Source organism: Cuculus canorus, chromosome 18, assembly GCF_017976375.1.
Source record: "Cuculus canorus isolate bCucCan1 chromosome 18, bCucCan1.pri, whole genome shotgun sequence".
NCBI lineage: Eukaryota > Metazoa > Chordata > Aves > Cuculiformes > Cuculidae > Cuculus > Cuculus canorus.
In genome coordinates this window covers 4,972,384-4,987,309 of record NC_071418.1, presented here as the reverse complement: position 1 = coordinate 4,987,309, position 14,926 = coordinate 4,972,384, and the positions used below count along the sequence as shown (strand labels likewise).

The 14,926-nt window shown below is 48.3% G+C and overlaps 1 long non-coding RNA gene across 3 annotated transcripts; it reads left to right on the top strand.

Annotated features, from left to right (window-relative positions):
* Positions 1-719: 719 nt before the first annotated feature.
* LOC128853958 (uncharacterized) lies at positions 720-13,913 on the top strand. Of its 3 annotated transcripts, XR_008452814.1 has the most exons (4): positions 720-1,049; positions 1,496-1,548; positions 2,817-3,116; positions 13,414-13,913. It is a non-coding gene; the product is annotated as an uncharacterized LOC128853958 (long non-coding RNA). The 3 variants fall into 3 exon arrangements; XR_008452813.1 differs by having other exon boundaries at positions 720-1,548; XR_008452815.1 differs by lacking the exon at positions 13,414-13,913 and adding an exon at positions 5,687-7,497 and having other exon boundaries at positions 720-1,548.
* Positions 13,914-14,926: the final 1,013 nt, after the last annotated feature.

The window sequence follows — 14,926 nt, the reverse complement described above, 5'->3', positions numbered from 1 at the left end:
GGGGGGGGGGGGGGAGGGAGGGCGCGCAGTGCGCAGGCGCGGAGCCGCGCGGATCCATGGGCGCTGTAGTCCGCCCGCCCGCCCCTTCCTGCAGGGGGCGGCGCTGCGCGGGCAGCGCAAAGAGCGCGCAGGGGCGGCTGCGCATGCGGCGGGAGGGGGAGGGGGTCGGTGGGGGGGTGTTCCAGCGAGCTGCTGTGGATAAGAGGGAGCGGGTTGTTGCCTGTGTCCCTCTGCTTCCCTCCCTGCGTGCATCCCTCTGCACCTCTGCCTGCACCCCTCCCTGCCTGCACCCCTCGGCCTCCCTCCCTGCCTGCGCCTCTGCATCCCTTCCTTCCTGCCTGTATCCCTCTGTATCCCTTCCTTCCTTCCTGCCTGCCTGTATCCCTCTGCATCCCTTCCTTCCTGCCTGCACCCCTCCCTCCCTGCCTCCCTCCTTCCCTGCCTGCCTGCATCCCTCCCTCTCTGCACTCCTCCTCCTTCTTCCCTCCCTGCCTGCACCTTTGCATCCCTTCCTTCCTGCCTGCATCCCTTCCTCCCTGCTTGCCTGCATCCCTTCCTGCCTGCACCCCTCCTCCCTCCCTGTCTACACCTTTGCATCCCTTCCTTCCTGCCTGCACCTCTGCCTCCCTCCCTCCCTCCCTTCCTCCCTGCCCGTCTGCCTCCCTCCTTCCCTCCCTGCCTGCCTGCATCCCTCGTGCCTGCACCCCTTTGCCTGCACGCCTCAGCCTCCCTCCCTGCCTGCACCTCTGCATCCCTTCCTTCCTGCCTGCATCCCTCCCTGCCTGCACCGCTTCCTCCCTGCCTCCCTTCCTTCCTGCTCCTCTGCCTCCCTCCATCCCTGCCTGCCCCTCTGCCTCCCTCCCTCCCTGCCTGTCCCCCTGCCTGTGTCCCTCCCAGCATGAGAGGCCGATGCAGTGGCTGCTGGAAGTCCTCCCACTGCCAGCTGTGGGAGGAAGGTGGTACCTGCCCAGTGCAGGCACTTCCCCAGCAGGATCCTGAGGCTCTTTGGGCACCAGGAAAAGGTTCTGGGTCTCAGATTATGGCTGGAGGTGATCATATGGCCATGTCTGGGGCAATGTGAGGGCACAGAAGTGGTGGCCATGGATGTCTTGATGCAACCAGCCCCAATGCTCCCTCTGCACTGGGGTCCCTCTGGGACTGCTGAGCTGCAGGTGCACGCAGCACCTCCACCACCAGTCACCCTCCTCCAGGCATGCAAAAGGCCATCACAGAGTCTTGGTTCACCGCAGTGAAAAATGAGAGAGATCGGGGTGGAAAAGTGCAGCAGAAAGAGGGGAAAAAAACACGTGCTCCATTTTCTCTCCATTGGCTTTAGAGCTTAAGTATCCATTGGAAAGGAACGTCTTCCTTTTGTGCTCGTACGATGCTAGGGGCATTATGCATTCTGCGTAGCTCCGTGGTGGCTTAACCATGGCTTTTAGCCACCTTATGTAACATTAACAATTTCTTAATCTATTTTTCTTCTCCCTTGCAGGCAGAGCAGATAAAGCGAGTTTATCCCAAGTCTGAAATGGAGTGTTTTCCGAGGTGAGCACCTCAGCCTCGGTGGACTTGCAGAGGTTTCCAACATGAAGAGTTGGGGGAACACAATGCGGTGACGTCCCCCTGAGGTGAAGATGCTGTCTGGATTGGAAACACAGCTGTGTGCTGGGGTGTGGTAGATGGGTACCCCTTTCTGTATGTGGGAACCCCACTTTGGGAAAAGCCCTTCAGGAAAAGAAAAGCTTGGCCTTCCTAAAGCAGTGCTTTGCATTAAACATATGTTTCATTATGGGCATAATGGGAGGAAAAAGAAAAAAGAGCTAAGCACTAAGAAACACACACTCTAAAATGTACGGCTAAATTAGTGGCAAGGATGCTTGTTCACACCCCAGTGAAATACTGCTGCCAACGGTATAAAATCCATTTAAAAGGTTGCATGGAGAGCACATCTGGGATTGTAAGTAGTGCTGCCATTTCTAGTGTCATTATCCCTTGGGCTGGAAATTGTGTGTTGCAGCTGATGTTTGACACCGCACCCTCGTGCTGCTCCGTTTCCCAGCGGCTGAGCTCACTCTAGGCTGGCGTTGCTCAGGATTTTGCCATTTTTAGCTGCAAGGGCTGAAGTCTGAAGGAGGCTCAAACCCTCAATTAGGGACCCGTTTGTGTAACATTCTAATGTTCGGAGGGATTGTTTGGGGTGAGGGAAATATGCTGCTCTGCGTGGTCCTTCCTGCCAAACTTGCAGCTAGAGCAAATCCTTATAGCTAAGCAATAAATCCCCCAAATGAAAGGTTTACGATGGAAACGCTGACAAACCCTTAACTAACACATTACAAATGGCAGTGTTACAATTCAGTAGCTATAAGCTCAATTAGCAGTGGCGCGGGCAGCCTTCGAGGATTGCTGTAGTGATCTCAATGAAGATGTGCAGTGAGGCAATGGCTTTTACTTTGCTTTTAATCTCTCTAATAAATCATAGAATAGTTTGGGTTGGAAGGGACCTTAAAGCCCATCCAGTTCCACCCTTCCTGCCATGGACAGGGACATCCCACTGGCTCAGGCTGCCCAACCTGGCCTGGAACACCTCCAGGGATGGGGCAGCCACAGCTTCCCTGGGCCAGTGTCCCACCACTCTCATGGAGAAGAAATTCTTCCTTATGTCCAGTCTAAATCTGTCCCTCTCCAGTTTATACCCATTCCCCCTCATCCTATCCCCACAAGCCTTTGTGAACAGCCCCTCTCCAGCTTTCCTGTAGCCCCTTCAGGTGCTGGAAGGTCGCTACAAGATCTCCTCTGAGCCTTCTCTTCTCCAGGCTGAACAACCCCAACTCTCTCAGCCTGTCCTTGTATGGAAGGTGCTCCAGCCCTCAGATCATCTTTGTAGCCTCCTCTGGACCCGTTCCAACAGCTCCATCTCCTTCTTACGTTGAGGATTCCAGAACTGGACACAGGATTCCAGATGAGGTCTCACAAGAGAGGAATAGAGGGACAGAATCACTTCCCTCAAAGTGATCAACCTTCGGTAGACGGACTTGCGTGGAGGGGAAAACTGAGGAATGCTGCTTTTGTTTTCCATGAAATTCCTGGATGACCATTGGAAAAGCATCCATCAGGTGAGAACAAAACCTAGTTGATTTAAGGCATTTTTTTCATATAGAGGATAGAGAGCTTTTTCTCTGTGGCTTCCCCGAGCACTGGCCATGTCCCTTGCTGTGCCCCAAGCGCCATTCGGTGCTCTGAGATGTCCCCATCCCTGTCCCAAGCTGGGACAGCCAAGCAAAACCTGTGTCATGCTGCTAGCACCCAGCAAACAGTAGGATGTAAATATTAATTGGGTTTTGATCTCTTCCTTGTTCCCCCAGCCCAAAGGGGTGCAGGGATCTGGGATCCCGCTGCACCGCTGCCTCCCTCGGAATCAGGGCACCCTCGTACAGCGCCCTGCTAATGCTGAGGGAAATTTTCTCCCGTCTTTATTTGTTTTAGGCTGAGCCTGAGACCTGCAAAGGCTTGTCCGTCTGTCATGTGCTGCATAGCAGTTTGTGTGTGTGGGGCTGGAGGGACTGTGAAGCTCAGCTGGTGGGCGAGTCTCGGCAGGCTGCAGCGGGACCAGGCGATGCGGCTGGGGAGGTGGGGATGTACGGCAATGCTGCCCCAGGTTTGGGGGCTGCCCCAGGGCTGGGAAGGCTGCAGCCAACTACGGATGTCAGTGGGTGACCCAAAGGAGGTATGAATGGCCTTCCATAGACAGCGCATCGCGGTGCCATGAACAGGTCACCATCAGCTTTGAGTCAAGTAGTACTAAAAGACTTCATGATCTTTACTGTTTGCAATTGCTCCAGCACAGTGCCAGCCTTTAAGCTTGGAATTTAGTTGTCCCTTGGCAGATCTTTTTACTTTTAAAGTCTAAATTCTGCAGACAACATGACCAGATCTCCCTTGCCTTAGGTAGGTATCCCCTTCCTTCTGTCCAGTAAGAGCCTCAGGTCCCCATCTCTGCTGTTCAGACCATCTCCTTTTCCAGTCAGCTGCACTTCCGAGCTGCAGAAAAGGCTATTTGTCTTCTTAGGACTTAAGTGATTGTTTTTAAACACAGCTTCAGTTGCTGGTTTTGTTCACAGTAAAACACTTTGATTTGCTGTGCAGCAGTTACTTCATGAGAACAGAGGCTAAAGCAGAGCTGAAATCTCTCTTCTTGAATGGTTATGTACCTAAAGGCTGTGGGGTGATGCTCGGAGGAACCAGGCAGGTGCCTCCTCTGTCTCCCAATGCCTATAAATAAAATCTCTAGGAATGTTGCTTTAATCCTTTGGTGTCAATAAGTGGTGCTGTGCTGGATGCATCCCTGTGCAACGTTTTTTCAGGAACTAAAATATCGAGTTATGGGTGGGTATGAAATACAGCAGTATCGCAAAGTGCCTGGGGAAGGAGCAGCTCAGAGGGAAGGGACTTAACTGCAAGGGGAATCCCTAAGGCTGAACGACAAGATGGGATCTATGTGTCTGGCCACAACATTTTCTCCAGTGTTTGCTCTCTCGATGTAGACATTTGAATTCTCTACATGTTATGGTTTGTTTATTCCTCCTTCCAGTTTGCTACTTCATTGCTAAGAAAGAAATTTGCTGTAGAGAAACTGCACAAATGTACTGTGGTTTCAGGGCATTACTAAAAAAAAAATCTCCTCTCCGCATTGGTAAACAGGAGATCTGCATCAAAAAATGTATTTGCTTTAGACACGACTTCATTTCCAGCGCTCACTTTGATCAGGGCGCTTGGAAGGCGAGCCGTGTCATGTGGCAGGTTTGTCCAGTAAAAATACAATTAGAGGCTTCGGTTTCAGCGTTTGCGCAAACGATCACTTGTGGATAATCTAGAGGCCAAAAATTAATCCCAGCACTCCGTCCACAAACAACAGTGGAGCAGGAGGAGTCAAAGTAATCCTGCTTCCCTCTTGCAGGACCGTTGTCAGGGTTTATTTATTTCAATTTCTTATATCTGATGGGGAGGAATGTATTTTCCCCTGGTTCGTACCCCTTTGTGAAGAATTGTTTAGCAAATTCAGATGCTGGTCGTGTGTGGTTTATAACTGTTTTAAGCGTAGATGGTGTGAAACAGAAGCAAAACTAGTGTCCAGAATACCTTTGGTACCTCTGTGTACCTCCTTGAACACCAGGTTTTTTGGGCTCACATCGCGGTTTTCCCAGTGTGTCATACAGTGTGAAGGTGCCGTAGCTATTGCTCTGAAGTCGTTGTGTATTTTGGATGACAACCCCGTGCGGGGACAGACAAAAGTCATGGTGCCTGGGAAGTGGGATCTCCCAAAAACAATACGCTTTGCAAATGAAATTGAGCAGAGCAGAGGAGCTTGGTGAGCCAATTTCCACAGAGCAGGAGATGGGACGGGCTCCAACGGGACCTCTGCAGAAGGACCCAGAGGCTATTGCAGTTTCCTTTGGTTCCGGTTTGCGTTTTTGTTGGATTCTGCTGCTTCCAGCCCTCGCTTCCCTTCATGGGAATGGGAACTGTGGAGAAGGAAGGGTATTGTGGGGAAAGTGTAGCAAGGACTTGGCTTGGTCTGTCATGGAGGGATTGTATTGATGGCTTTTGGAGGCAAAAAGCCAGATATTTATCAAGTGTTATCCTATCCCCTGGACAGCATCCCTTGAAATTTCCTATCATTTTTTAGCTCAAGGAATGATCGGCCACCGCAGGGCAGCAGAGGTGATTGCACATGGGCCAGCGGATGCGAGCCATTCCCGTAACGCTCCTGGAGTGCAGTGGTCTCACGGTACCAAGCTGAAAATGAAAAACAGTAGGAATAAGCATACTAAAGGCTCTCGGGGCAGACAGACAAGGCACGGTGCTTTGCTACAAAAGATGAAGAAACCATAGGAAGTTCTCCAGGACAAGAAGGACTAACTGGAAAAAGGGATGCTCCTGAGGGGATGTCTGGGGAAGGAGCTTGAGGAAAAGCCAAGCAAACAGTGGGGTGCAGAGGCTGAAGAGGAGAATAAGGCTTGACAAGAGAGGAGGTGAGAAACAATGAGCTGTCCTGAGCATGAGCTGCTATGGGAGCAGAGACCATCTGCTCTTCACCAGCATGAATGGGGCTGAGCGATATCCTGCATTCCTTTGTTCCCTGGTTTAAAGGGAGTCGCAGGCTATGAGCGTTTAAAGCCAAACACAGTCCTTGAGAGGTTAACCATGTCTTACCTTTTGTCTGAATTTCCTCCATCTCCTCCTCAAGCATTTTCTCGTGCAGCCGTTAATTCCTAGCACGTTTTTCCAGCTTGGGTCTTAAGTAGGTGGATGAAAAGCCCAGGAGGACATTGCAGTTAGCAGAAGTTAAACAAACTGTGCTGCCCTGGTGCGCAGAGGGTGGGACAGTTGGTAAGGTCTCTCTTTGTGTCTTTAGCCAAGTAGCTGGGGAATTTGGAGAGGAGAAATGACCCAAGAAGTACATGCAGCTTATAAAAGTGGTAGAGGCCAATAAATAAAAACTACTTTCAACTCAGTAACCTACGTAATAAGGAAATTGTAATAGACTGTAATAATAGAGCCGTAAACCTGGCTAGGTAATACTAATGGGTTGAGCACACTCTTCCAGGAGGGCCAAGAGTGATGCTCGTGTCTGTTGATGTAAAGAAGAGGGACAGAGGTGGATGTGGAGAGCCATGATGTGTAAGAGCCAGATAATGTTTTTCAGTTCTTTAAACAAATACGCAGTTAATGCACGCATGTGCTAAACCAGCCTTATACCTCTGAAAATCATTTGCTGGGGGAAAACGGATTTTTATACGGCATGTCTTACATTTCATGTCTGTCCTTCTCAGACCTGCAGTCAGGCTCTTGGCCTCTTGTAAATAAGCCTTAAATTTTACCAGATATATTTTGTGTGGTGACTTTTTTACTGTGTTGCTGTACACAGGTGTCCATGCTTGAGACATGCCCTGCATGCAGAAAGTCCTCATCAGGGGTCCCGTTCATCTGTGGTAAAGGCAGAGATAAGCATTGTGTCTGCTTTTTCCTTTGCTGGTGTAAGTTTTGATGCTGCAAATACTGCTTGTTCTTTCACTGTTTGGGTTTCCTCCTACCTGTACTTCATGCAAATATATACACATATAACAGGCTCTCTGTTTGCTTTGGGTAAGTAATGAACCAAAATGCATCCTCCAGGCATCTCATGAGCACTTAGTTCAGTCTTCAGTCCCAAACTTTTTGTACTTCGCTGGGTTTGCAGAGCTGGTTCTGGGTCCTCTCCCCCATGTACATCCCCAGCGTGATGCTGTGCTGCAGGCTCCGTGTTCATCGCCTCGCAACTGCTCAGTTCTGCCGGGGTAGCTGAATGGTTAAATATCTTTTGGGGGTCATATCCATCACCTTTAGTCTCTGTAGTGGTAACATTTGCAGGTAGCTTACCAGGCATCATCTGAACGCCCAGCAATACGGATTGGACAGGAGCAATAAAACAAATGCAGATTTATCTAAATACTGTGCATCCTCCACTACCTGAGCCCTTTCGTGAGGCTAAGTAACCCACCACACCCACTGCCCTGAGAGCCAAGAGCATTTTAATTCATATAATCATTTGGAACGACATTTAAGACCATTGGATGACCCTTTCAAGGTTCCTTTTAAAATCAGGGTGCCTTTAAGCTGCTTTAAATAACAGCCACTCAGGTAGTCCCTATTTAGGGAGTGATTCTCCATCCTTCTCGCGTGTAGATGCAGAAGAAAGATGAGCCAGACGCAGGAACCACCAGCCCCGCAGCACAGCTTGGTGACAGCAGCTGGATTACTGTTGGCTCAGTGTAGATGTAGGCACAACCTTTGGCCTGGCGGGTGGCAGTCCCTGCAAGTCACCTGCTCCATGTCCCTCACTCCCTGGCTTACGTAGGTGGTGTGGTTTTTTTTTTCACCTTGTGGCACTGCTCTGTACTTTGGACTCTGTTTCTCACTGTTTTTCCCTGACTCCCTCGTTCTGCCAATTTTTTTTTTATTATTTTTTTTGCAGCAAAATGATTTGCAGCCTCATTCAACAACACGTTTAAAGGTTCAGCTGTAAATGGCTTGTTGCTCTGGATTCCCCTTTGGATGCAGACTTGTGACTGCCCATGCTCCTGCGTGAGAGCTTTTTGCAGCAGCACGAAAAGTGGGGGTACAGGTCCCACGTGGGGGCTGAGCATCAGGGGGGGTCCGAGGGCTTCCCACAGGCAGGCTCCTCGCAGCCTGTAAGCTCTCCGGGTTAGGAATGGTCTTTATCATTCGATGTGTGCAACCACTACCATGTGAGTGCTTTTGTCGAGATGGTTTATTAAGCCTTGACTAGATGTGGATGACGTGGATGTGGATGACGTGGATGTGGATGACGTGGATGTGGATGACGTGGATGTGGATGACGTGGATGTGGATGACGTGGATGTGGATGACGTGGATGTAGATGTAGATGTGGATCTCCAGTGGGATGTGTCCCTGCTTATGGCAGGGGGTTGGAATTGGATGATCTTTAAGGTCCCTTCCAACCCGAACTATTCTATGATTCTACGATTTATGTAGCTCCCTCCCGGGGTAATATCGACTGGAGTTCATTGCTGGAGCTGGTTTTCTTTGTGAATACATCTGCAGAGTTTGTCACAAGCCTGCAGTAGTCTTTTGCCCTCCTGTTTAACACTTTAGGGCCTTGAGTAGCCTGATCTAGCAGAACGTGTCCCTTCCCATGGCAGAGGAGTTTGAACTAGATGATCTTTAAGGTGTCTTCCAACCCAAACTATTCTATGATAGAAATTTGGCTGGCTCAGGGTAAACATCAGCATCGTGGGGGGAATCCTTGGGCACTGAAGGTGTCCATAGCCCTGTGTTGCCTTGCAGGGGTCTACACCTCTGCACAGTGGCTCTGTCAGCAAAAAACCTGCTTTAGATATGGGTACCTGATGATTTTAAGGGCATGGATGCAACGCTACATGGTGCCCCAGCCAGACTGGGGTTTGGGAGGAGATCACCTGGAAACTCCTGGTGCAGAGCGTGCAAGGCAAGGAGGAGAAACCCAGATATTCAGGGCAGAACTGATGTTTTACTGGCAGCCAGAGAGACATCCACTGCAAAAAATGTTCTTGAACACAGTTGAATGAGGTCGAGCAGCTCCAAAAGTGAGCTTTTGAGAAAAGCAGTGCTAAATAAGGACAGGTAGCAGCCTCTGTCTGAAGAGATATTTTTATTGGGCTGGCAGCAGGAAGCATCATTTTCTTTAAATGACATGTATATCTGGAGTACGCTGTAATACAAAGTCAGCCAGTGTGGTGCTTTTTTTTTTTACAACGAGAAATTATATTTCATAATCTGTACAGCAAAATTCACTGGGAAGGGAACACAGCTGGTGGTCAGCAATTGTTTGGCAGGCACTGGATCCAGGGATGCTGCCATGCACGACAGCAGTGCTGATGAGAAATACCCGTTTTCTGCTACTTTCGCATCAGCCATGGGGCACGTTTGCCCCTTCCAAACTCTGCTGATTTAAAATAGGCATTTTGGTTCTTTTTTCTACAAACATAAGGTGTCATTCATGACCAGAATATGTGTGTGTACCCACGTGGCTGTAATTACAGTATTCTATACGCATTGCATTCAATGCATCCTTGAACACCTGGCACTGCGGTAGTTGAGTGTCTGTTGATGCTTCAGTTAGAAACCTTTTTTTTTTCCGGAGGTTTCTAACTTCTCGTGAAAGTCTATTCTGGGCTGAAACTCTTTGTGCCAACTCTTAGGCCAAGATTGAAATTTCTTTTATGACATTTTTATTTTGAGCCAGTTCGAATGGTGTCATAGAAGGTGGATAAGGGCACAGAGTAAAATTGGTGTCTTGTGTGCTAGGAGTGAATCGGACTCCTAAAGAACTTGTATTTTGTGTAGCCGTTTAGAGGGTGCAAGATGCTGCCGTTCTCAACAGGGATTTAACCCTTTTTACACCGGTATGAGTTGCTATTGGTGTCGGTCTGTGCTTGCTAATCATGCCCTGCTTCTGGATATCAGGGAGGTGTTTGGTGGCAGAGCCTCGTGGCTTTGGCGGTGGCAGAGCACCCTTCTCAGCTGGGTGCAGCTGTAGCCTTTGAGCAGTTAACACTGAAGGAAGTTGGGTTTTATGCAGTTTATTTTAATCTCAGCCCACAGAGAGAGGCAAGACTCTACTCTGAATTACGGTTGAAGGGCTTCCCTGGCAGAGGATCTGGGCTGTAACGTTAGATGATGCAAATACATTGTCCTTGTGCTTATATGCTGGTTTATCGATGCAAACGCATCATTTGCAGTAAATATGGAGCGTGTCTCCTCTTTAAAGCTTGTTCTATGTTCTTGTAAGCCATTGCCTCTGGTCCAGAGGGTGGAATAATGGCTTACAGACAAGCTGCCTGATTTCTGAGAATGTGGGTGGCAACTTGTCTCCTAATTTAAACCTAAAAAAAAAAAATCCAGATAACCTGCTTTATTGACAGCTTTATTTTCTTTTGACCCATATGAAACCACAGAAGGCAAAGTGAGTTGGGAAGCAGCAGCGGATCCTGCTTGGTCTGTGTTGTGTGGGGCACCCCTGATGCTCCTAATGCTGCCCCGTGCTGCCTCACAGCCGAACAAAACTCACCATCATGCAAGGCACAAGCACATTACTGTGTTTTGTTCTCCCTGCCTGTGTCCAGCTGATGTGCTGAGCACTCGGGAAATGCTATTTCCAAATAGAAGTGAGACACAACAGGCAACTCATTTTGTCACCTGTAATTTGGTTCTGCCTGGCACAGTCTGTAGTAACGTTCCCTTGAAGAAAGGAGAGAGCAGTTCTTCAATGCAGACCCTCAGCAGCGAGAAGGCAGGCAGAAAACTTGATGCTCAGCTTCAAACAGAATCATGACCTCGGAGGACTTGGAGCCACTGATTTGGATGCAGGAGGAGCCCTATGCCGGGTGAGAACATCTGTGCCCTCTGACTGCGTATCAGAACATCTATGATTTACGGTATAAATGCTGTTACTTTTTTTTACTTCTGCTTTCTGGAAAGCAAAAGTATTCTTAGATGCAGGAGAAAGAGCGTGCCAAGGGCTGCCGGCGTTAAGTAGCCCTTAGGTTGTGGTTGCTCAGTCTCCCCTGCGACAACAATGTGCCCAAGGTCAGGAGAGCATCTGCAACAGAGAAGAGGCACAGACAGTGCCTGAGCCAGCTGTTTGCATGAGAAAAATGGATATAAACAGTAACAAGAAATGGGCCAGGAGCAGGCCTTGAGTCGGTTTATAAGCAGATGGTAAATCCAAAGGAAACTGTAAAATAATTTGGTTTTATCTGTATTTCAATCTGAGCAATTTATGTGGCGGGCCTCCAGTTCTCCAAGGGTTCTGCAAAGCTTTGATAAAAAGAGAAACAGTGAAAGAGCAGCTGCTTACCTTACCTGAAGCTTCTGCATCGCTGGACAAAATCATTCCAGCATTCCTGAGCTTTTTGCAAACTCTCTGCTGAATGTGAGGGGCAATCAGAGCAGGCGCACGCTTCCCAGCTGCTGCATCAAAGCCCCAGGGGACAGGAGGGCCACATCCACCCAACTGAAATTCAAGAATAATGTTCCAGTTCTGGCCATTTATTTGTTATCTCAATACCGAACTTGTTCTTCCTTTTCAAGCCGGCACAAGAAGGGATGGGCAGAACTGCCCATATCTGATTGCAAGAAATGGAGCCTGCTCTGATATAAACATCTCCCTTCTGCTCTGTCTGCTTTTTCCACAGCCCTTTCACCGGCAGCACGAGCAGGGATGCTACCAAGGAATTTGGTTCTTTGCAATTTTAATGCTTTTTCTTTGTTTTTCTTTTTCATTTTACATTAAAGGCTGAGTCACTACCTACTTAAAGAAAGGAAGCGCAGTTTACTTCATGTTTCCTTTCTGAAACGTGATAGATTAGTGCATGAACTGGCATTTCCATAATATCCTGTTCACAGAATTCCTTAGGTAAGACCCTGCGCACAACTTTCTTTTTCGAAGGAACATTTCTGTAGGGAGATCCTTCAAAAAGAAAGTGGAAGGAAAGAAGCATCGTTCTGCATGTGCCGCTGTGGCTTCTGAGCTCTCAGTGCAATATGAGTCCAGCAGCCCAAAGTCAGGAGAACTGGAAAAAAAATGCCACTGCTTTGGCATGAGCTGCCGGTCATTTAGGTACAGAAAACAGACTGGAGACTGCATAAGCACCAGCAAAATACAGAGTTCAAATCTTCAAGTTTTCTTTGAAGTTTTGAATTGTATATTCCAGACCCAAACTCTGCTTACTTGCATATGCGGAGCAGAAACAGCATGCGAAGGGGAAGCTGAGGAGCCAGGACAAACCTGGTAGAGTCATCTGCATAGGTGCTGGCTCCCTGGAAAGAGAGGACAGACCAGCCACTGGCACAGAGGCACGATGCTGGGGCTGAAGGACAACATCTGCCGTCACTATGGGAGTCCCAGCCCGTATCACCAGCAGCCACTCGGGGTCTGCTGAACTGGGACTGTCACATCACCCTGCTGAACTCCAAGCATCTCCTCATTAATGTTTTTTTAAGAGAATTTCAGCTCAGACTTACTTTTCCTGAACGCGATATTATTTTCCCTTTTATCTAATTCACATAACTCAGTTTAAGGAACAACTCTTTCAACTACATCAACGACAGCACAGTTGCATTGAAGAAACATCCCAGGCTTTCAAGTAAGCGTGCAAACGTTACTGCTGCTCCCTGTGCTGAGTTGTTTTGCAAGCTGGCAGGTTTATTTGGTGTTGATGGATGATGCTGATGGAAAGACCTCCGCTGCAGACACCATGGAAGCCTCAGCATTTAAAGCAGAGTCCAGCTTCCATAAAGAAAATCAGATTGTCTGTACCTACCAAACCTTTGTGCAGCCATTCAGGCAGCTTTGTTGCAGTCGGTGCCATTATCTGGGTGTAGTTGCTTAGATCTTTATTCCAGTTGAAGACGTAAAATTGCTGTCTTTGTCTTTTAAAGGGTTTTGCTCAGAAGTGTGTAAGTAGAAGAAGTTTCTGGTGCTTGCTGCTTGCAATAAACAGTGCCCATCCCCACCTCAGATGCTGACTCCTTGCACAAATTGCATCAGCCTTGGCTTTTTGTATCTGTAAACAGAATTTATGTTTAAGGTACCCGAGCATACAGGGCTGTTGTAAAAATTAATTAGGTAATGGTTTTAATGTGCTTTGAAGATGAAAAACGTTGCAGTACGTTAGGCGATAATTAGTCTCTGGAGGCTCTCTCCCTGTTGCGCGGGTTGGTTTTGTCTCTCTCGCGCTGATGCTGCCGCACGTGCGATTGGTGGCTCTCTGGCTGCAGAAGCACCCAAGTTCTATTGGTGTCTCACTCAGCTAAGAGTAAAATGTATTTCAGGTGATTTTATCTTCCCAGGTGACACAACCCAATGCTTTGGAGCAGCCCCATGTGCCACCACTTCCATGCTTCCTGCAGACCGTTCGTTTTTCCTTGCCATTAACTGCACCAAGATGGGTTATTGGTAGACCCTGAGCTCTAAGCTCTTCCCTGGGAAGGACAGAGCTTGAGGTGAGTACAGATGTGACCCTATTAAGGAGGTGGTGGTTGTACTAAAGTACTCTGAACTGCAAGGAGTTCAAAACTTTGCAGGTAGAACATGAATATGAATAATTAAACCTCTTTAAGTATAAACAGAGACCACAACAAACATCAAAGTGACCAGAAGAATTCGGCCCCAGATGGGCTTCTAGTCTACATAATGCTAGATGGATGAAGATAAGAAGTTTTGGTGTTTATTTAATTGAAGCTCAAGTTATGCCCTTGTGTTTCATCAGTATTCATTTGGCAAAACTAAAGGGCATTCTTTAATTAGAGTACTTTTATCTAATGCTCTTTGTTAAGGTGGAAACTAATAAAAAAAGAATGTTTCTAGTTAAAGCCAGCCTTTCTGATGGTTTTTTTTCTGTTTTTTTCTCCCTAAAGGAGGTGCTCCATAAAGATGGGTGGGATTTGATCATTTTCTGTATGTTTTCTGAAGAAGCCTGGACCCAACGCTGCTGGGCTGCATGGTTCTAGGGGGACACGTGGAGGAAGCAGCCTCCCCCTCAAAATCTCCAACCCAAACTTCCCCCCAAATCCTTGACGCGCCGGTCCATAGGATTTCTGCTGCTCTGGGACCGCAGCAAAGGGGGGGCTGTGCCTAACAAGGGCTCTGGGACCAGGGAGGGGGCTTGAACTCTGGATATTTCCAGTCATCGCTGTGGGTGAAGGTGTGAACGCAAAGGCTCGCGCGTGGGCACAATACCTACTCGTGTCAACTGAGCTTTCCACTTAGCTCTCTGCTTTGAGATCTTTTTCTTCTTTCTGGATGAGGACAGTCTCCTGATTGCAGTTTCCTAAGTAAAAACATTTGAGTCCATGCTGCCATCACAGCACAGCCACGTGTGATGCCCATGAAGCTCCTCGGATGCACAAAACCAACTCCGACAAGGAATTTCAAACCCTGCTCCATCAAACAGTTGTGCTGCTCTGGAAAGAAGCCCAATATTCAGTCCTTGGTTGAATACAGGGAGCCGCACAGCTTCCTTCGGAGCACGCATGTGGCATCTCTCCTGCAGGGCTCCAGATGCTCAGTGACACCTCTGGGTTTCATCCAGCTCAGCCTTTCCCAACAATTTGGAGGAAGCATTCAGGAAAACGATGAATTGCGCTTGGGATAACGAAGATCTCAGTGGTTTCAATCATATCCCACATGTCAGCAAAAGGCTGATCATGGACTAAGGGGAAAGGTGACAGAACACTCGGCGGAGAGGGAGTAACTCCGTGAGAAACATCACATACGGATGAGCCACCGAGGTAGGAAACCAACACACGTAAATGATGGGAATTCAGCATTTGTATTCAGGGCAGCATTTTCAAGGCTTTAATT